Consider the following 21,207-nt stretch of genomic DNA (forward strand, 5'->3'; position numbering starts at 1 on the left):
AGATACTGGAGCTAGTTTTTTGGCAATGAATAAATTGATGGGGTCATTAAGTGATTCAACTGCATGGGTGGTAGGAGTTTCAGGACAAATAGAGGAAAAAACGTTTCTACGACCCCTAGATATCAAATTTAGAGGAAAAGAATTAGATCATCAATTTTTGTACATGCCTAACAGTCCTGAATGTTTACTAGGAAGAGATCTGCTCTCAGCCTTGCAAGCTAAAATTATATTTGAAAAAGGGAGGGTCAAGATAGAAATTCCGGAAGAGAACTTAGCAAAAGTTTTTGTTGTGAAAGAGGTAGAAAAGGAAGAGATACCGCAGGAAATAGAACAGGCTGTAGTACCTTGGGTATGGGAAACAGGGGTCCCTGGAAAATCTAAAGCGGCTACTCCAGTTAGAATAGAACTAAAAGAAGGAGCACAACCCGTTAGGGTGCGACAATACCCAATTAGTTTAGAAGCCGGGAAAGGAATAGCCCCGATGATCACACAGTTTTTAATTTTAGGGATATTAAAAGAATGTGAGTCAGAGTTTAATACTTCCATTTTTCCAATAAGAAAACCTAAAGGTAAGTACAGATTAGTGCAAGACTTGAGAGCAGTAAACCTCATCACAAAAGATATCCACTCGGTTGTAGTTAACCCTTGCACCTTGTTAACATCTGTTTCTGAGAGATTTCAGTGGTTTACAGTGATTGATCTAAAGGATGCCTTCTTCTGCATACCACTGGCACGGGAAAGTTGGAAGATTTTTGCCTTGAATGGGAAAACCCAGAGACTGGACGGAAGCGACAGCTTACTTGGACTCAGTTACCGCAAGGATTCAAATATTCACCTACGATATTTGGTAATCAGTTAGCAAAAGAACTTGAAGAATGGAAGACTACTCAGGTAAAAGAATCTCCTTTTTCACATATAATACTGCAATATGTAGATAACATCCTTTTGGGGGCTACAGAACAAGGACTCTGTCTAACCATTGAACTATTAAACATGCTGGGGCAAGCAGACTACCGGGTTTCAAAAGAAAAAGCTCAACTAGTAAAGCAGAAAGTTATTTATCTGGGATGTGAAATTTTTCAAAGAGTCCAGCGTTTGGCCGCAAATCGTATACAAGCAATATGTGCTATCCCAGTACCCCGAAATAATCAAGAATTAAGATCTTTTCTAGGAATGGTCGGATGGTGCAGGCTGTGGATTCCTAACTTCGGAATAACTGCCAGACCATTATATGAAGCAGTAAAAGAGCCCAAGCTGACCTGGGGGACGAAGCAAGAAAAAGCGTTCCAGGAACTGAAAGGAGCCCTTCAGGAAGCACCTGCCCTGGGACTACCGGACCTAACCAAAGAATTCCAGCTCTATGTCTGCGAGAGACAACGAATGGCTCTAGGAGTACTCACTCAGCGGTTAGGATCCTGGAAAAGACCAGTTAGGAATTTCTCCAAACGGCTGGACGCAGTAAGTGGGGGATGGCCAGGGTGCCTCAGAGCTGTGGCAGCGACGGTTATTCTAATTCAAGAAGCACGAAAATTGACTTTGGGGAAACACATGGTAGTGTACGTGCCCCACATGGTCATAACAGTTTTGGAACAAAAAGGGGGGCATTGGCTCTCATCTAACCGCATGTTACAGTATCAGACTTTGCTAAGAGAGCAAGATGATGCTGAACTGAAAATCACTAACCATCTCAACCCAGCAGAATTCCTTAGGTCTACACAGGAAGAAGGTATCCTGGAACATGACTGTGTAGAGACCATTGAGCAAGTCTACGCGAGGAGAAGAGACTTGAAGGATGAGCCATTGACAGATCCTGACTGGGAGTTGTATACCGACGGATCTAGCTTTGTGGAAAATGGCACCAGGTATGCTGGGTATGCAGTGGTCACTCTACAACAAGTGATAGAAGCAAAAGCACTACCCCCAGGTACGTCTGCACAAAAGGCCGAAGTATGGGCATTAGTGAGAGCTTTAATATTAAACCAAGGAAGGAGATTTAATATATGGACTGACTCCAAATATGCCTTTGGAGTAGTTCATGTTCACGAAGCACTCTGGAAAGAGAGAGGACTTCTTACTTCTCAAGGGTCATCAATTAAACATCGAGAAGAAATTTTACAATTGCTAGAGGCAATATACAAGCCCTCTGCAGTGGCAATAATGCATGTCAGAGGACATCAGACTGATCCCGGACGAGAATTTCAAGGTAATCGACAAGCTGACCAAGCGGCTAAACGAGCCGCAAGAGAGGTATGGACTCAGATGGCTCTTTTACCCGTTCAGAATAATCCAGCAATAGCATATATGAAAGAAAAACCATATTATTCACAGGAAGATGAGAAATTAGCTCAAATAACAGAAGCAAGGAAAAATGTTAAAGGGTGGTACATCACTCCTGCAGGACAAGTAATTTTACCTGTCAGAATAATGAAAGCAGTACTCGAAACGGAACATAACAAGTGCCACTGGGGTGCAGAAGCAATGGTAAAATTTCTGAAAAATGAGGTTCTCTCAAACCAGATGTTAACACTAGCAAAAAGGGTAAATGCAATGTGTCCCATGTGTATAAAAAATAACCCAGTGGTCAGAAAACAGGTGCAAATGAGAAAGTTACAGATAGGACAGTTACCAGGAGACTACTGGCAAATAGATTTTTCTAAGTTGCCTAAGGCCCAATCCTATAAGTATTTGTTAGTATATGTTTGTACCTTTTCAGGATGGACAGAAGCCTTTCCATGTAGGACTAATCAAGCAAAGGAAGTGGTTAAGACTCTTCTAAGAGAAATTATTCCGAGATTTGGGATACCTCTAGGGTTATCATTTGATCGAAAGCCACATTTTACGGCATGGATAGTGCACGAAATATCCGTTGCATTAGGAATAGCGCGGAATCTCCATACATTATGGAGACCGCAATCCAGCGGGCAGGCAGAGAAGATGAATCAGACATTGAAAGGTCAATTAAAGAAAATCTGTCAGGAAGCAAAAATTCAGTGGCCCCAAGCACTACCACTTGCCTTGTTGAGAATCAGGATCAAACCCAGGGAGAGAATAGGAGTAAGTCCATACGAAATATTGTATGGCAAGCCCTATCATGCAGCTACCTATCAAGGGGATCCTCATGTGGTAGGTGATCAAACAGTGTTTAACTATGTGTTATCTTTAAACAAAACTCTCACAACCCTCAGAGGAGCACTGCAGCGGAGTCGACCTCTGCCCCTAGAGAATCCGGTTCATGACATTTCTCCAGGAGACCAAGTCTATGTGAAAAACTGGTCGGTGGAACCATTAAAGGAAACATGGGACGGTCCTCGCCAGGTGATAATGACCACTTACACGGCGGTGAAGGTCGAGGGAATCGACAATTGGATCCATTACACCCGAATCAAGAAGGTTCCAGTCTCGTGGTCGGTAGAACCTCTCTCACCTACAAGGATGGTATTTTGAGCCAACTATTGAGGATTGTAGTATTCCTGGGGTTAATGAGTTTAGCAGAGACCACCGTGAGAATTGAGACCCCAGATCCTTATTTATTTGTACCAGAGCACACTGATGTGAATTTAACCCGTTTATTTTCTGATGACCAGGGAGCTGAATTAAGAGATGTCAACGTCAAGTGGAGATGGAGAGATCAAGATCAAATCATGACAGAAGGAGTGACAACAGTTTGGGATGCTACACAACAAAAGGGTTACACCGTTCTGCAGGTACCCAAGGTGTCTAAAGCTATGGAAGGGACATATATGTGTGTAGTTTGGATTTGGGAAAGTTTTGATTATGGAGATATAGAATTACACACGATTAACACAACTCAGAAAACGGTGACCAAAGTGCGAGTTATGCCCACTAGGAAACAATCAGACATGTGGGATGGTCCTCCCTTAAAAATCAATTGTACCTTCCAATTTGATGATTGTCAAAAATCAGTTAAAGTAAAATGGTGGAAATTGAATATGGCAAATCAATCTTGGGAATCACAAAGTCAAGGAGTTAGCTGGTGGTCAAATAGTGAGGGAGGTAAGGGGTGGCTGAATATTTCTAATCCCAGAGTAGGAAAGACAGAAGGTACATTTCTTTGTGTGGTCTCATGTGGAAAAGAAAAAGATTACGGGATAAGGACAGCAGTAACCATATCACATCAAGGAGTGAGAGTCAGACCAGAATACAGTGTTTACCCGGCCCAGGAAGGAATAGATTTGATTCTAAGTTGCAAAATTCCAGAAGGACAGTACTCTGAATATGGGTGGTGGTTTAAGGGACAGAATTTGAAAGTCGGGAAGAGACATCAGATTGAAAAGAGGGCAGATGCAATAGTTTTGAAAATCAAAGAAATACGAAGAGGAGAAGATGAGGGCCAATATACTTGCTGGATAAGTAGAGATGACTGGTGGGATACAGGAATTACTGCCGTCTACATAAGGACTGAAAGAATAACCCGGCAAGTAAGTAACCTGCAGATTCCAGATAGAGAAGTAGAACAAGAAAACCTAGTCGTAGGCCTAATTCGTGATTTTGGGAAAGTACAGAATGTCACAAAAATCACTGCATGTCTCCCTATGCCTCATGCTGCAGGAGACCCAATTCCATGGGGAATAATTCCAGTACCAGAAATCCCTAGAATGTTTAAGAATACTACATGGAATTGCAGATTTGTAACCAAAACATGGAATGAAATGACAGATGCATGTTTATTAAGGGACAAAATGGCTAAGAAACAATGTGAACAAATGCCTGGATATTTCCGTTGGATAGAAAGTGGGAAAATCGGAAAGTTAAAAGGGAACTGTTTAGTCTCAGGTTCAGTGATCTACCCATGTTCTAAAGTACAAGTTCAAATAAAACAAGAAAACCAAGAAGAGGTATGTCAAAATATTACTAGCTCTACAACCATGGAAGAATGGCAAACAATTTGGGGACCCAGCCTACTAGAGACTTATAGTTATATTGGAAAAGTACAGTGGTGTATTCACTGGAAAGGGAAAAAGAATCAAACTTATTCTACAGGAAATAGAGGAAATCATAATTGGAGGACAGAAACACGTACAAAGGAGAATTGGAATTGTGCTCGAATATATACATGTGACACCCCAGATGACGAAATAGGATTAATACCAGTCAGGACCCTCCTGCAGTTAGGATGTGAGTGTCGAGGATATAACCATACTATTAAAGGACATGTGAAAAACATTGATTGTCACACTACTACAGTTAGAAGTCCAGGAAACCTAGTATGGGTCATGGGACATGGCCAGTGGACCACCCATATGCCCATAGATGGGCCAGTTGTACCTGTCACATTAGGGATACCTACTCTCTGTCCATTTTGGAAGCAGGATAAGTTAACATCAGTAGAAATACAACCACGAAGAAAAAGAGAAATTAGTAAAAATATTGATGACTTGGGATTAGGAGATTGGCATGAACCATCAGCAGGAGTTAAATTTGGATGGACATTGGAGTCTTTGTTTACACCAATCTCAACATACCGTAACAGGGAGATGTTGTTTAAATTAATGGGACAAACCGAAAGGTTAGCAGCAGTTACTAAGAAAGGATTTAAAGATTTAAATTTGCAATTACAAGCTACCACTAGAATGACAGCACAGAATCGAATGGCTCTAGATTTAATCCTATTAAAGGAACATGGAGTCTGTGGATACCTGCATGCAAAGGACGAGCATTGTTGTGTGCACATCCCAAATGTCACTCAGGAAGTAGAGAAAGATATTAGTCAATTAGAACAAATTGACGAGAATGTTCATGAACTACAAAAGGAAGCAGAACACAATTGGATAGGAGAATTATTCAGCTCCCTAGGTCTTCATGTGTCAGGATGGATATCTTCTGTTATCCAGTACGGAATATTGATTGTAATAATTATTGTCATAGCCATGATTGTTTATAAGTGTCTTTTAGGAATGATTGTAAAAGAAGGTCAACATACAAGATGCATCATGAAAGCTATAACAAGAAAAGAAGTAATCTCACCGCAAAATGGATCACCTCCTGTCTATCAAGAAACTGCAGCCTGAAGATTGCTACATTTGAGCATCCTTGCAGGAAAAGCCTGAAGAATGCTCAAAAGGGGGGACATGTTGCAGAATAATTCGAATTTAGTAGTAGAATGGCTAAGGCTTAGTAGGAGAGTAGGTCTAGAAAAACAACACTCCAAAGTAGTAGGTTAGCAACTTTGTTTGTGAGAATGGAATGTACTGAAGAGGTAGGAACAATAATCAAAGGATTTAGCCAAGCATGTATATAACGATTTGTTACCTTAGATATGGTAAGGGTCTGTTAAGCAGTTTCTAGGGGTAAGACAACTTAAGCAGATTTATGATTAGAGTGGATGATTACCAATTGTTATCAGTATGAAATATGAGTTTGTGTGTGTAACTAAGTGCAACTGCTTTCATGTAGAAACTGCACGTAAACTTGTTTGTGTAAAGGTATAAAAGCTGAACTGAAAATGAGGGTCTTCGGAATCCTGACTTGGGACGCTAGTCCTCAGGTTCCCGGGCCCTGAATAAAGCACCCATAAACCGGCACTCTGTTGGTTTGTGTTTTTGTTACGGGCAACAAGAGGAGTGAAGTCATAGGTGAAACCTGAGTCCACTCCTGCAACTAGGCAATCATCTCAACAGAGTGAATCAAGTAAAGGATGTTCTAGATCAGGATCTAGAGACTCCACTCCTTCTAGACCTGAACAGCGGACATTAAGCAGGCCTCTGCAATCTCCACGCCAAAACTCAATTTCCCCAGGAAGAAATGGTATAAGTCCTCCCAGCAAACTGTCTCAGTTGTCAAGGACGTCTTCTCCTAGTACAACTTCAACTAAATCTTCAACTTCAGGAAGAATGTTATATACAGCACTAGGCAGGCAGATGAGCCAGCAAAACCTTGCAAAGCAAATTGCCTTACCTAAGAGTACCAGTAACATTCCCAGAAGTGAGTCTACTTCAAAAGGATTAAACCAAATTCTCAATAGTGGTGGATCAGACAAAAAGGCTGAACTATCCAGAGTGTCATCCACAAAATCTAGTGGAAGTGAATCTGACAGATGTGAAAGACCTGTTCTGGTTCATCAGTCAACTTTTATTAAAGAAGTTTCGAGTTCAACTCTAAGACAGAAATTAGAAGAGTTTACTTCATTTGAATTTCTGTCTCCTTACAGGCCAGGCTCTCCCACTAGGTCCCAAATACAGACTCCAGTTTTAAGTCCTTCTCTTCCCAATATGTCTTTATTCACTCATTTATCTGCCCAGATTAGTGGTTCTCAAAATTTACTCCCTAATCTGAGTTGTTATGTAGAATATGATGGGAGAGCAGCGAAACGTTATGACATAGCCTGTAAACATAAAAGATATCAGAACAGATGTGCAGAGAGACTGTGGGAAAGTAACACTGAAAGAGTCAACCTATCAACCATGAGATTGTGTTGCTGTGTTTGAAATTAACCTATCTATAAAGAATACATGTGCCTAAGAAATGGATAAAAGGAGTTGTAAAAGTGCAAGCTGGGTTTCTTCTATTCTCTTCAATAAACCTTTCTAGTGGATATTCAGTGTCGTGTCCGTTCCAACAGTGACATCTGGTGACTTCGACACAGTATTTCATCTACGTGGAAATCGGACGGCAGAGAAACCGATACGGGCAGTGGGGGAACAGCCGCGGGAACGGAGCTCGGTGCAGTTTTTGAGAGCAACGGAGAAGTTGCCAGAGGCCAGCCTAGACGAAAGACACCTGGACCAGGTGAACCATCGAGAAACATGAGGACTACTCTTAGCAAAGAGGAATCTAGTGTTGTATCAATGTGGAAATCTATCCTGCTTAAATGGGGGGAGAAGTTAGACGAACTGGTTTTGGGAAAGATGTTGCTTTGGAGCAAGGGCCAGGGATTTGAAGCAGATACTGTTACTTGCTTTTAGTGTTTCTATCTGGAAAGAAATTGGTGATAAACTCTTTGATGCTGCCTCCAGGGGAGAAAAGGTTACTGCTTCCCTTCTTACAACTTGGCAGTTGTTATATGAAACAGTAAAAGATCTTAAAACACAGACTGTTAAAGATAAGACGGAACCTTCTGATCCTAAACCTGTGAGTGAGGTGCCTTCTGCCGATATCCCTGCACGCTCCCCGCCTTCCCCTCCTGTGCCTCCTCAACAGAATGCTCAGTATGCTCCTGCAAAAGATAAGGCACCTGCAGGGGACTCAGGAAGGAGCAAGTCACCTCAGACCCGGTATAGGTCTGCCCTTTGGGGGGAGGACAAGGATGGCATGTATGGGAGAGGGTCGATAGCAGTCAGCAAACGAACTTATAAGATGCCGACTCAGTCTATCCTTCCTGTAGCACCACTGCCCCCCTCTGACGAGGAGGATGAAAATGAGGAGAGGGAACTGCCCCGAGGGGATTGTGTACCAGTGGGATCAAAGTACCACCCCCCCCCCTCAAGACAACTGGGATGGGGGTGATCCCATGACAGGGGAGACGTCAGGACAAGAACCAGTTTCCCTGGCCCTGGAAAAGTGCTGCGGATAAACTCGAGTCAGGGAGGGCCGGTATGTCGCCAAGAACCTGGAAAACAGCAGATACTCCGACAGTGGGAGTTTCCCCTCTCCTGAGTTACCCTTCAACCTAAGGATCCAGTTAAATTTTGGCAGAAAATAAAGCAACAAGCCCTTATGGTAGGCAACTGGGACCTATCAGAAGCTGTCACAGTACCCCTCACTGAGGGCAGTCCTAATACTACAACTGATGATCCTATGGCCTTTCCAGTGGTGCAAGGAGATTCAGGTAGAGGAGTTGCAGATGAACACCGACCCTGGGCTTGGAAAGTTATTCAGGATTTGTAAACATGTGTAGCTAAATATGGCCCTAACTCACCTGCAGTGATGCAATTGTTACGCCTTATTACTATGGATGAAGTCACACCCTATGATATAAGAATGCTTGCACAAGTAATGTTTCCACCTGTACAATTCAATGTATTTACTACTATTTGGTAGCAGTTGGCAGATGCCCAGGTCATAACTAATTTACAGTTTCCACAAGATGATGTACGATTTGGTAATGGGGCTGATGTTTTAACAGGATCTGGTAATTATTCTAATCCACAGCATCAGGCACTGTGGGACCCATTAGTTTTGGAGCAGGTAAAATCTATAGGCCAGCAAGCATTATTGTGGGCTGCAGAGTTAGCAGAACCCAGAGCAAGATACACCACCATACGCTAAGGTACCCGGGAACCATTCTTGCAGTTTGTGGAAAAGCTACAAGCGACTGTAGAGAAGCAGGTTTTTGATAGTTGCGGAGGCTGTTGGTTACGCAATTAACCAGAGATAATGCCAATACAGACTGTCAAAAAATAATAGAGGCATTGCCAGGAGAACCTACCCTTGATGCAATGATACAAGCATGCGCTAAGGGGGGGGTCTATAGACCATAAAATGGTTGCGCTTGCAACTGCTATGGCAGCAGTGAAAACCTCTGATCAAAGATGATTTTCATGTAACCAGTGTATTGGGACGAAGTTGTGATGATATTTTTGGTCTGTGTTTGGCCTTAACCACCTGCAGTAGTTTATAGTTCTCCCTGCCAAGTTCACTGATAAAACAGTGAATTTGCCCTTGGAGGGAGAACTTCTGTATAAACTGTTTTAATTGGTCTCCTGTGATTGGTTAGTGGCTCGTCAAGGGCATTTGGAGGAGAAAGTGATGATGAGATGAGGAAGGTTCCCCCCAGACTCAATTGGGAAAGACCCCCAGTACACACTGCGCATGCGTGGGGGAATTTCCAAAGTTCTCACGCATGCGCAGAAGGGGTGCACTTACATAACCAAGGGGGAGGGATGGAGAACCCCTGATGGGGCGGTGCTGGCCACACCTCAGAGGTTGTCGTCTCTCAATTAATTGTTTAAAAAGCATATAGTGCTCTCTCGGAGGGAGTTAGCTTTACTTCAAGGACAATGTTGCCTTCTGGCGGGGACGCTTGCCAGCTTGTTAGCTTATTGACTCTCCGAGGATGCCACTTCTGCTATGGGAAATTATAGGTATGCTAGGTCGGTAAGATAACTTTATAGGCAACAACTGGGTAACTGGGGAGGTCCCGCTGGGGCTTATTCCTCTCCTCGTTCCTCCCTCTTGGGTTTGTTCATTTTCTTGGCCACCTTTTGTAATAAATATTGGGTTTTTTTGTTGAGCTAGCAACAGTGTCTCTTTTTTGTGTCTGTATATCTCGAACCTTCCCTGATAAAGTAACCCCCCTCCCCGATACAAACCAGAAAGGGCATTTGAAGGCAGACTGCCCAAAGAAAGGCAAAAATAAAGTCTTAACAGAAACAGCTACGCTTGTGTGTCGTCGTTGTGGGAAGAATGGTCATTTTGCCAAACAGTGCCGATCTAGATATCACCTTGATGGTCAACCTTTACCTGCAGGCCAGGGAAACGGCAGGAAGAGCGCTAACTGGTGCGCGCAGACACAAGTACCTGTCATGTCTCCCAACAATTCCTTTACCAGCCGTCCACCCTGTCGTAACATAGAAATTGTGTGAGCAATTTCTTTTGCATTTCTGTGTGTTTCACCTTGGCATAGCTGAATGATGATAGTAAAAATTACTGCACCACTAAGATGGCTACAGGACCTAAAGTTAGAACAAAGGTGGATTCATGCCAGATGCCAAGGAGGAGTTTTGGCAAAGTGAATAAGGTGTTCTCATCTCCTATGACCACCTGTTGTGGTCCAATTAGAAGTGGACAGCAGAACATGTTTTCCTTATGTAACCAATGTTGTGTGAACAAGAAACTAAGCGTCGTGAGCACTATATAATCTGTCTTTCTCCTAATAAATCCGACATATTGCTTGATCATATTGGTCTGAGAGCATCTGTCCGTTCCCTTCCATCGACATTTGGTGCCTGAAAAGGGACTCAAAGTTCGTCAGTTCTCTGGGACGTAAGGCAAATGGAAGAGCCGAAGGAAGCAGCTGTTACAGGCAGCACGGAGCCCCGGTGCTGTGAACAAATCCGTGCACGGTCAAAATTGGAATCTCGCCTTGGCCAGGTGAGTCAGCTGGCAGGAGCATGGGGCCCACGCTTTCCAAAGATGAAGAAGCGATGGAAAGACTCTTGCAATCTATAGTCTTTCTAAGAGAACCAAATTATGATGAAAAAGCCCTGAAAGGCTTAGTTGATTGGGTGAGAGCGAAGAAGCTAATCCCATCCGCTCAAACCGCCTTTGAGGTATCTACGTGGGATACTATAAAGGAACAGTTATGGGATGAGATCTCTAAGGGATCAAAGGACGCTAAAAAATACCCTGCGACTTGGCGTCTGATAATCAATTCATTGGAAAAGTATAATGCTATGAAGCGAGCATCTACAGCAGCAGAGGCAGCTGTAAAGGCAACTTTCCAGGGAAACAGTGAGATCGTGGAGCAAAGGTGCGTAGAGCAGTTTGTTTTCGGGGAGGTTTCGGCGCCTGCGCCTGCAAAGACGCGCTCAGTGAAAGTTTTAAAAGCCGCGGGTTTGTCTCGGTTCAGCAGTGTGCCAGTGCTGGCAGAAAAAGCGGAGCCCGCAGAGAGACACGCTGGCGCTGTGCCATCAGCACACCCTTCTACTGCGCCTGCTCAGCTAACACTACCATCTTCTACTGAACCTGCGCAGTCAGCAGCCCCTCCTCCAGCTGCACCTGCTGTGGGCACTGAGTCACCGGCTGTTTCTACACATGCACCGCCCGGAACAGAGCTGCTAGGAGCCTCTGCGCTGCTAGATGTCGCTGCACCGCTGCCACCTGGAAGTACCATGTCGCCTGAATTTACGTCATCAAGAGCTGACGCCTCTGAACCCGGAAGACACCCTCAGAGTCTTGCTACTATGGCAACTGGATCTATTTTGAAAAAAGCTGCTGCTACCCCGATTGAAGTCGCCGCGGGAGAAACTGCCAGCTTCGTACCAACGCTGCAGCAAAGGAAGAAAGAAACACTGTATCATGACAACGTGTACCAGCGATTGCCCCCACTCCCGTCACCCAGTTTATCTTCTGACGAGGAGAGCTCGGAAGATGAAAGCGACAAGATTGCTATGCTTGCAACAAAAGATCAAGTGAACAAGTTGATACACTGTTTCGAGGAGCTTAAGTCTCATTTCACAGAGAGACAGTTCGTGCCGCAAAATCCAGGTTTTTCCCCGGTTCCAACCAGCATTACCTCCTCCAAACCCCTCTCCTGGGATGCCTGGGGTGGAAACTTCTGGTTTAGGGGTTCCAGCCTTGCCGGGTGGAGGGAGGAGAAAAGGGGGTGTGAGTGTTAATCCAGCACAGAATTGGAAAAACATTATACAGGCTGCTGCCTCTGAAGGGGATTTTAAACTCTTAGAATCTAGTGCCTTTCCTGTATTTGTAGATAATGCAGGAAATAATTCCTGGGAAGCTATAGATTGGAAGATCATCAAAGAGGCAAAGGTAGCTGTTTCACAATATGGGTTAAAAAGCAGTTATTCACAATCAATAATACAACATCTTTTTTCTGCACATTTGTTGACACCATATGATACTCGTATGATTATAAACACGTTTCTTTCTCCTTCCCAGCAATTACAATTTTTTAGCAAATGGAATGCCAACTGCGCAGCGGCTGCTGCACAGCCTAGGCAACAAGGGCATCCTCTCTACGGTGTTACCTCTGATGCACTCATGGGTCTTGGTCAGTATGAAAAAGCAGATGTACAAGCACAGTTTCCAGATGAGGTATTACAAACTAGTCAGGATTTAGCTTATAAGGCATTGCTTATAGTAAGGGATGCAAAGTCAGGACCCCCATGTACTTCAATCAAACAGGGACCCAATGAGTCTTATAATCAGTTTATAGATCGCTTGCATCAGTCACTGGATGCAGATCCAGATATGGATCAGGATTTAAAAGCAAGATTTCTGGACTTGTTGGCTTATGATAATACCAATGATAAGACCAAGCAAGTTTTAAGCACAATGCCAAGGGGTGCTGGTACAGCTCAACTCCTAGAAACTGTGTCAAGGATGATTAAGCAGGAGGACGCAACCTATCTAGCTACTGCAGTGGGTGCGGTGGTAAAACCTCTTATGGCTAGAAGAGGAAGGAATTCTAAGGGAAAAAGAGGAAAGATATGTTTTGCTTGTGGTCAGAAGGGACACGTCAGGACTCAGTGTCAAGCATTTCCTTTGCCAGGAACTGCTCGTCCTGCAATAACAGCAGGACCTTCTGTTACAGTAAGAGGTTCAAAGTGGTGCAGTAATTGTCAAATGGATAATCATAACACAAATGAGTGCAAAAGGCAGGGAAACTCCAGACGGAACGCGATGCACTCTCGCGCGATGACAACAAATCGGGGTGCCTGGAACGCTGCCGTGCAGCCACCGCAGGAAACACCGGCGTGGACCTGGTAACAGCAGTAGATACTATGCTTGAGACTCAAGAAGTGTATGTGATTGAGTCTACATTGCAGGGACCTTTAGGTAGAGGATTGAGTGCTCATTTGGTAGGACGTTCATCTTTGTCTCGTCGGGGAATTTTTGTGGTGCCAGCAGTCATAGATGCAGATTCTACGACTGTAATCAAGATCATGGTACACACTCTAACACCACCAGTTTTTATTCCTGCTAATAGCAAAATAGCTCAGTTAGTGCCTTTCAAAGCAGAAGTGCTTAATGCAGAACCAGTAACACGGGGAGAGGGAGGCTTTGGTTCAACAGGTTCCCCTGATGTGTTGTTAGCAGTAGATATAAAGCAGGAAAAACCCAAGGAAAATGTAATTTTACGGCATCCTAATGGTCAATCCAGCACTATGACTATGCTTCTTGATACGGGAGCTGATATTTCGATCATTCCCAGGCATAAATGGCCTCAAGCATGGCCTGTGGAAATGGCACCTACAGGAGTTAAAGGTGTAGGTGGTGTACAGCAGACATGGATTAGCAAAGATGTGATAACCTTTCAGTTCTCTGATGGGGCAATAGTGGGAACACGTCCTTATGTGTTGTCTTTACCAGTAGGCCTGATAGGTCGAGATCTGTTGGGGCAAATGGGAGCACGTCTGGTTACTTCTCCTTTTCAGATGCGGCCATTGATAGGCAACCAACCTTAAAACTGCAATGGAAAACAGAAAAACCAGTATGGGTAGATCAGTGACCGCTGAAGGAGGAGAGGCTGCAAATAGTTCAGCAATTAGTTCAAGAGCAATTGGATGCAGGACATATTGTTCCATCTACAAGTCCATGGAACACTCCCATATTTGCTATTCCAAAAAAATCAGGAAAATGGAGATTATTACATGATCTGCGAGCTGTCAACGCAGTCATGGAGGATATGGGAGTTTTGCAGCCTGGTCTACCTTCTCCTATGATGATCCCCCATGATTGGGTCATACTGGTAATAGATTTAAAAGACTGTTTTTTCACAATCTTTTTGCATCCAGAAGATGTTGTCAGATTTGCCTTCACAGTGCCTTCAATTAACAAAGCAGAACCAACACAGCGTTTTCACTGGGTAACTCTTCCCCAGGGGATGAAAAATTCACCCACCTTGTGTCAGATCTATGTTGCATGGACCTTGCAGTCATTTCGGACTCAACACCCTGACTTATTAGTGTATCATTACATGGATGATGTTCTGATAGCGGGAAAAAATCTAAATGTGCCAATGCTGTTACAGCAGTTAGAACAAGAGTTGAGTCATCGAGGCCTACAGATTGCCCCCGAAAAGATTCAGAAGCAGGAACCATGGCAATACCTTGGTTGGACCATCACAAAAGGAATAGTGAGACCACAGAAGTTAGTTATTAACACTGCCATAAAACCCCTGACTGATGTACAGAAGCTGATGGGTGACATACAGTGGGTCAGACCTGTGTGTGGAATAACCAATGATGATCTAGCTCCTCTGATGCCTTTACTAGGGTCAGTTGCTCAGGTAGGACTTCATAGAGAATTGTCAGAAGATCAAAAGACAGCTATAGTTAAGATCTCTGAAAAGATAGCTGCGGGATATGCCTGTCGAATAATACAGGAACAACCAGTGCAGTACCTGATTGTTAATTCTGGAGAAAACAAAAAGCATCCATTGGGTATCATCTGTCAAATCGCAACCAGCATAAGAATTTTGGAATGGGTATTTTTACCATATCAGTCCAAAAAGACAATCATGACACGACCTGAATTGTTTGCACAACTTGTCATAAAAGGGCAATGGAGAATTTGTGATTTAATTGGCAAAGATCCATCTGTAATATTTGTACCGGTCGCCCAGAACTATTTGGAGTGGTTACTTGAGAAATCAGAACCATTCCAAATAGCCATGGCAGATTTTGAAGGTCTGGTCACAAATCATTATCCCTCAGACAAATTGTTGCCTTTGTTGCAACATCAAACAACTAAACAGCTTGTATTGCGTTCAGATGATCCAGTTGATGGGATTACTGTTTTTACAGATGCTGGAAGAAAATCTCAACAAGCAGCAGTTACTTGGCAGGAAGGATCAGAGTGGAAACATAAACTGCTTCCAGGTGTTTCAGGTGACACACTGCAAACCCTTGAACTGAGAGGTGTAGTGTGGGCCTTGAACTTCTGGAAGGAAGAACCCGTTAATGTAGTTTCAGATTCACTTTATGTAGTAGGTACAGTACAACGAATCGAACGGGCAACGGTCAAAACCCTGAAAAATAAGATCTTAGCAGCACTCATGACACAGTTGCTGCATTTGCTAGATCAGCGCACACAACCCTATTTTATCACTCACATTAGAAGCCATCAACAACTAAATGGTGGTTTAGCAATTGGAAATAACAGAGCAGATAAATTGGTAGCACCTGCATGGACTGGTCCTGCAGTAAATAAGTTTCAGCAAGCAGTTCTGTCTCATGAATTTTTTCATCAGACTGCAGATGTATTAACCAGGCAGTTTGGACTCACTTCCACAGATGCACGAGGGATTGTACAGGCCTGTTCAACCTGTCACAAGAACGGGCTGGGCATTGGCTTGGGAGTCAATCCTTGGGGGTTACAAGCATTGCAGCTTTGGCAAATGGATGTCACTCATGTTGCTGAGTTCGGGAGGTTGAAATATGTGCATGTATGCATTGATACCTTTTCTCATGCCATATGGGCCTCTGCCCAGGCTGGGGAAGGTACCAAATATGTCATTCGTCATATGTATGCATGCATAGTAGCCCTTGGGATCCCCACAGAACTTAAAACTGATAATGGATCTGGTTATACCTCACAACATTTCCGAAGGTTCTGTATGAATTGGGGTATTTCTCATGTTACTGGTATAGTTCACTCTCCTACAGGTCAAGCTATTATTGAACGAGCTCACGGAGTTCTGAAAACACTTTTGCAAAAGCAGAAGGGGGGAGAAGAGCTAACCAGTCCACATGACCGACTTGCAAAAGTAAGTGTTATATGTGCTGAATTTCTTGCGGTTGACGGGTAATAGAACAGACCCTCCCATTGTTATTCATAACACTTCCTTGCAGTCGGGTCTGGTAAGTCAACAAGCAATAACCAAAGTGCAATATAAGGATCCACAGACAGGGGAATGGAAAGGGCCTGCAGAAGTGAAGATGACTGGAAGAGGTTATGCTTGTATCTTAACAGACACAGGTGTTCGCTGGCTACCTGCACGATGGGTAAAACCTTGGAAAGAAGCTGGTTCTTCAGAACATGGTTAATGCTCTTCCTGTAGGTAACAGTGGCACTATCAGAAGCTGTTGTATATAATAGTTTTTTCAGTATTACAAAAGCATAATTTTTAGTATTATGAGCACAATTTTTTATATATTTTTAAAAAAACACATAAGTTTAAAAAAGCACATAATTATAGAGGTTAAGAATTTAAGAGAGTGTTTTGTACGAATTTTGAATTATTCACTGAGTGTTGGTGAAGGAAAGTTTATAAGAAGTTTTAACATTATAAGGTGTTAGAGAATTATGGCTTTTTATCTTATAGAACACGGTGAAATGGAACTTAAAAGTATGTCTGTGTGAATGTATGTCTAATTGGTGGCCACCGAATGAAAGTGAATGGATGAAAGTGTATGCATGTATGGGTGTGATAGTGAATGGAGCTCCATTTGTAGAAGTGTTCTATATTGAATAAAAAGTTTTAAGAATAAGTTCTATATTTAGAAGCACTTTTAAGCAAAATTTAAGAGCACAAACCTTGAAGTTATTTAGTTGTTAAGTTTGTTAATGTACTATTATTGTTATATGTAATCATGTTTATTGATATGTTATTGGTACAATAAAGAGTGATACAGAAATGCAAACCAAATTGTTCAGAAACTGAAAAAGGGGATTTGTTGTAACATAGAAATTGTGTGAGCAATTTCTTTTGCATTTCTGTGTGTTTCACCTTGGCATAGCTGAATGATGATAGTAAAAATTACTGCACCACTAAGATGGCTACAGGACCTAAAGTTAGAACAAAGGTGGATTCATGCCAGATGCCAAGGAGGAGTTTTGGCAAAGTGAATAAGGTGTTCTCATCTCCTATGACCACCTGTTGTGGTCCAATTAGAAGTGGACAGCAGAACATGTTTTCCTTATGTAACCAATGTTGTGTGAACAAGAAACTAAGCGTCGTGAGCACTATATAATCTGTCTTTCTCCTAATAAATCCGACATATTGCTTGATCATATTGGTCTGAGAGCATCTGTCCGTTCCCTTCCATCAACACCACCCATGCAAGCCTTTGTGACCAGTTATCAGGAAAAACCCGTGGATCCGCAGGCATGGATGTATCCACCGCCGACACAGTAACTATAACAACCCACCAAGTGCACAAAGTCCCTTTGGACGCATGGGGACCTATTGGGAGGGGACTCAGTGCCTTATTAATAGGCAGATCTAGTGCTATTCTCCAGGGTATTCTAATACATGTAGGAGTAATTGACGCTGACTTTGAGGGACAGATTTCTGCCATGGTATCTACTCCTACTCCCCCAATTACGATAGAAAAGGGAACTCGAATTGCTCAACTGGTGCCTTTTCTGAGTTGTGTCCCTAGGACTGAACAGGTGACTCTGGGTACAGGTGGATTTGGATCTACAGGACCTCCGCAGGTGTTATGGACTCAAACGCTGATGGATAGTTGCCCACTGATGACTTGCATCCTCTCTCAACACAACACTACGCCTGGAAAACTTAAGGTATCTGGGCTGCTAGACACTGGGTCGGATGTCACTATAATTTCACAGAAGGACTGGCCTCCTACCTGGCCTGTAATTTCTTCCATTCAAGGTGTGGTGGGTCTGGGAGGTTTAGCACAAAGCTTGATGGCTGCCCAACCAGTGACTGTTACTAACACTGAGGAACAGATAGCAACAGTATGTCCTTTTGTCACAGCAGCACCTCTGAATCTATGGGGCCGAGACTGTCTCTCACAATGGGGGTTGCGCATTACTACGGATTTTCAATAGGGACCACTGTGTTGCAGGGTGCGAAGAGACCCACATTAGCCCTCAAATGGCTGACTGACAAACCAACTGACAAACTGACTGCATTGCGCTGAATTGTTGGCAAGAGACCCAGCACACATTGCTGTGCCAGTCCAAGTTGAGTACTTTGAGTGGTGTCTGACCAACAGCTTGGCGCTGCAAGCAACGCTGATGAATTTTACTGGGCAAATTACTTATCATCTCCCTTCTCATCCACTGTTGAAACTGGCAAGTCAAATATCATTTGCCCAAAAACAACTCAGTTCACGGGACCCCGTGTTCGGTCCCACCATTTTTACAGATGGATCAGGAAAAACAGGAAAAACTGCCATAGTGTTGTATGCCGATTCGCAGTGGCATCACATTGTAGAGCGACAAGAAGGCTCTCCACAGGTTGTGGAACTGCGTGCTGTTTTGTTAGCCTTTCAACATTTTAATGATGCTGTAAATATTGTTACTGATTCTGCTTATGTAGCTGGTTTGGTTCAAAGACTTGACAAGGTTGTTTTGGGGGATGTATCTAATGCCCTTTTGTTTGGTGTTATGAAGTTTTTATGGTTGACCATTCAGAAACACTTGCATCCTTATTATATTCTACACATCAGGAGCCATACTTCTCTCCCAGGTTTTTTCACTGAAGGTAATGCACGAGCGGACCACTTGGTTTCTGCACTAGCATTAGGTCCAGTTCCAAATTTGCATCAACAGGCTGTTGAATCCCACCATTTTTTCCATCAAGGTTTTCGAACCCTGATGAAACAATTTCGACTTTCAGCAGGTGATGCACGATCCATTGTTACCTCCTGCCCCGATTGTCCAGATTATCATGTTCCTGCTTTTTATGGCACCAACCCACGAGGGTTCCAGGCCCTGCAAATTTGGCAATCTGATGTAACCCACATTCAAGAATTTGGCCTTCTTAAATATGTTCATGTTTCTATTGATACCTTTTCACAGGTCATCGTTGCTACCGCCCATACTGACGAGGCCGTCCGAGATGTGATCCGCCATTGGCAACAAGCATTCACCTTTTACGGAGTTCCCAGTTGTGGTGGTTTGAAAAACCTTTTCTCTGAGGTAGTAATGGTTTGCCCCACTGATATTACTGGACCAATCAATAGTTCACGTGCACCCTAAGGAAATTACATACCCACAGAAGCAGAAAAGAAGGGGGTGAAGATAGTTTAGAAGGTAGGTAGCCATGATCTGAGCCAGGAGGAAGTAGGAGACCAGTGAGCCCCTCTGGGGGTCAAGGGCCCCCAGCCCCCAACTGAGGCTACGGGAGACCCGGTATAGTGTCAAAGCTGGACCAGGTCCCGTAATCAAGAGCTGGAAGAGTTTCCTTACTGTCAGTAACAGCAGAAGACATTGAAAGTGGCAACGGAGCAGTCCTGAATAGAGACAACGGTGGCTAAAAACCAAAAAGATAGCCAGTAGCAGTGAGATAACATGAAGCCGACTGAAAGATGCAGAGATATTCCTGCAGGACGGAGAACTGGCAACGAAACAGAGGAAAACTCAACAGAGTTGGTTTGGGGTAAGACTGTATTACTTTCCCAAAACCCAGAAACTTCCTGAAGAGGGGTGGACTTCCAAACCCTTAGGGAGTCCCGAAATGCAGCAGCAGTTAGAGAGAGAAAGGAGCTGAAAAACCCAGAGACGTCCTGAGAACTGAGCCAGGACGGAATGCAGAGGAGGTGACCGTGCCCTCTGCTGCTGCTTCTATCATGCTGGCGAACTGAGCCAGAGCAGAGGAGCTCTGGTAAGACTGAACTGAAAGCTACCTTAAATGTTCTAACCCAAGAGAAGTGAAGGTCTCCAAGGAAAATCCCCCGAAGGCTCGGGCTCAGGGTTGGAATTTCCACAAAGTAAGAACAAAAATCCTGACTGCCATACTTAAATCTGCTGCCTCAAGAAAATGAAGGACACTAACCAGTGCCACAAAAAACTGAAATGAAGGAACTGTGACCTGAGGAGTGACAGAAAGACTTTGTTCTTCTTAGACTTTTACTGAAGGAAAAGAGGAATTTAATTCAATGTAAATATATATGTGTGTGTGTAAATAAACCTTTGTAAATATTTTCCCCTTCCCCCAATAACGGATGGTTGTGTTTTGTCTGATGATGCCTTAAGCCCCTATTAGTTTTTTATTTTTCTAATTTTTGTAGGCTTTATAAGTTTTATAAGTAGTAGAAGTAGATTTTAAAAGCAGCAGCCCTCGTTCCCTTACCCTGTAGCACAAGTAGCTTACACATTCCTCAACCCTCTTACCCCATTCCATGCACCCTATATCAATCCTACCCCCGAATCCAGAAATGTTTAGTCTCTTGTCAAGGCAAGGCCTATACTGTTTAGAGAACACCCATATCTAGGCCTGAACAACAGAACAGAGTCAAGAACTAGGTGACTATGTACCCTTTGTGCTCTGAGGATGATGAAGAATGATGAAGTAGGTGGTCCCAAAGGCCCCCAGACCCAATTCTCAGGGGATGGACCCAAGGCGGACCTGACCAAAGACTACAGGGTGGACACACTTGGGATTGGACGGATGGTATTATAAAATGTAACATCTCGGGCACAACTGGGCGCCCGTCTTGTAACATCTATTGCCTTGGCACAATTAAACCCTTTCCCTATCTCACCCCTAATTAACTGCTCCTGAGTTATTTTTTAGCATCAACATTCCACGGCATCACTGAAAACTCTCCACATGAGGTGAAAAAGATATCAAGTCCATACCATCACTAAACC

At 43.5% G+C, this 21,207-nt stretch overlaps 1 pseudogene; it reads left to right on the plus strand.

The window, feature by feature from the left end:
- Positions 1 to 21,207, plus strand: part of LOC116779974 — a 37,072-nt pseudogene that overhangs the window by 8,208 nt on the left and 7,657 nt on the right.

Source organism: Chiroxiphia lanceolata, chromosome W (genome assembly GCF_009829145.1).
Source record: "Chiroxiphia lanceolata isolate bChiLan1 chromosome W, bChiLan1.pri, whole genome shotgun sequence".
In the NCBI taxonomy this organism is placed as follows: domain Eukaryota; kingdom Metazoa; phylum Chordata; class Aves; order Passeriformes; family Pipridae; genus Chiroxiphia; species Chiroxiphia lanceolata.